Raw genomic sequence first — 2,417 nt, forward strand, 5'->3', positions numbered from 1 at the left:
TGTGTGCCATTGCCCCACTATGTGCTCCATCATCACCGTGTCCCTGCAGAGCACCGAGGGGACAGACCCCTCCCCTTGGGGGTCCCGGGAGAAGCGAGCCCCTGGCGCGGTGCCTCTCCTTCGGAGCCTGCGGATGGGCGAGGACTTTCTCCGGAGCCGTAAAACCCGAAATAGCTCCTTGTTGTTTTTTTCCCCGGGATCCCAAACAAAGCGGAACGCTGCGCTGCCGGCCTTGGCCGCTCGCCCGCGGCTGCCGGATTTCTGGAGCCCGCCAGGATCCCTCCTGTCCCGTAAGCAGGAAGATGGAAACAGGCAACTCCTTCGGAAGCGCTTTGGAGACGGCGGCTGCGGTGCTGCAACCATCGGGGGGCTCTGGGTGGGGGGGTCATCCTGCAGGGCCAGACCTGGGAAGCACGAGGTGCTGCACGGGAAGGGGCTTTGGGTCTCGCAACCAGAAAACTGGAGGGGAGAAACCTCAGTGAGCAGCCGTCCTACGGGCAGGGAAGGGTTTCTCGGTCTCCTTCATCGTCCTTGCTTCGAGCAGCGCCGTGGCACGTCCTGGCTCTCTGCCCCAAGGACGGAGCCGGGTTACGGGGGTGACGGCGGAGGCTGCTCTGCTTGGGGACGGGCGCAGTGGGTGGCATCGCCCTGCGGGTCCCGCAGCTCCGGCCTCAGCCCGGCTCCGGGTTTGCAAACATTTGCTCGACAACGGCCGCTGCGTTTCCTGCTCCGCGGGGCGTCACGAGGCACGGGGAAAGTTTGCAGAGTGAGTAAGCGGCGGCGGCCCCGCGTCGGTGACAGCGGGCAGGCTGCGGACGTGGGCAGGGAGCGCTGCTGCGCTCCTGAGCCCCTTTGCTTCCGTCCGTTCCTGAGCCTCTTGCAAAGGGCTGCCGTGAGCCCAGGGAGGAGGAAGAGGAGGAGGAGGAGGAGGAAGAGGAAGAGGAAGGCTTTGGGGTTTGGAAAGGGCTGGAGGAGATGGAGAAGCCTGAGCCACGCAGAGCACCCGGCGGTGGGTGCCCGCTTCCAGCACCCATCTGCACCCGGCGGTGCCGGGGTGCCCTCAGCTCCCTGCAAAGCTGTTTTATTTTGCATCAAATCCATTTGTAGAAGAGGATTCTGCAGCTCCTCCGCCTTGGATTCCTGCACGGAGGCTTTCACCTGCTCTGTGCCTCTCAGTGGGGTTGCTCAAACCATCTCCACCAGCCCGGATCCACGGAAGATCTGGCCCCGCAGACGCTGAATTCCCAAAATCGCATCATGAGCACTTCCCCAAATGGCCTTTGGAGCACCTCTGCTGGCCCTGAGAGCTGCAGGACCTTTCCACGGGGGTGTTCAAAGCCTCCAGAAACAACCTGGGAGCACAGCACCTTCCCCTGGAGATGCTCCCAGGAGGATGCTCTGTGCCGTGCCGCGGGGCTCGTGCCCCAGCTGCCTTCGGTGCACGATGAAGGGCTGTCAGGAGCTCGTGGCAGGGCCAAAAAGGGGCAAAACAGCAGAAAAAGCGGAATGAGGAGAAAAAAAAAGCATTGCTGACGGCGACGGCCAAAGGGAAGGGCAGTGGTGGAGAGCACAAGCGTGGCCCTGGGGAGGGCTGAGCATCACGACCGTGGTCGTTTGGGTGGAACACCCCTGGTGGTTGAACACGAGCTGCTCAAGTCGGCAGCGTGGAGAGCAGCATCCTCGGGCCCTTGTGCTGGAATCTGTCGCCTTTTCCACCTTCCTCACCTGGACGAGGCTTCAAAGCCGGAGGAGAACCTCGGGGCTTTCCCTCGCCCTGCCCTTCCCGCTGGTCGCTCTGATGTCCTCTGCCAGCAGTGAGCACTCGCTCCGCGTCTCAAGTCGGTGCCTTTGATCCCAGTGTGCGAGGGTTTTGCTTTTAACTTCCTCCTTTCATCTCCCAGCTCGCTCCTTTCAGCGCGTTCCCCATCCCCGGAGTGAAACGTCGCCGCGGGGCAGGTTGCAGGGTCGGGTCCCCGCTGTGCACGTGGGGCCGCTGCAATGCAGAGATACGGGGCGTGCTGAGCCACATCCATTGCAGCCACGTCCCACTGGGCCGTCCCAGCTCCTCCTTACCGGTTTCCAGCGGTGCCCGTGTTGTTCTCCTTGGTGCAAGCTGGGTCGGTGTGGGGCTGCAATGGGCCGAAATAGAGAGCAGCTGGAAATTGGAGGCGGGGGGAAAACAAACAGGTGGTGGTTTGTGGATGCAAGTGTTGGAGGGGTCCGCGCTCTGCAAGGATGGGCAGAGCAGAGACTTTGCCGTGGTTTCAGGAGGACGGTGCTGGGAGCACGCAGGGATGCTGGCCGGGGCTCAGGGATGCGCGTGCACCCTCTCCTGGTGCAGAGCGGATGAGGCTGAGCAGTGCATGGTGTGTGCAGGGGGCGTGGAAGGGGGGTAGGGTTGCATTGCATCGCTTTCA

The sequence above is a fragment of the Numida meleagris genome, chromosome 32, assembly GCF_002078875.1.
Source record: "Numida meleagris isolate 19003 breed g44 Domestic line chromosome 32, NumMel1.0, whole genome shotgun sequence".
Taxonomy (NCBI): domain Eukaryota; kingdom Metazoa; phylum Chordata; class Aves; order Galliformes; family Numididae; genus Numida; species Numida meleagris.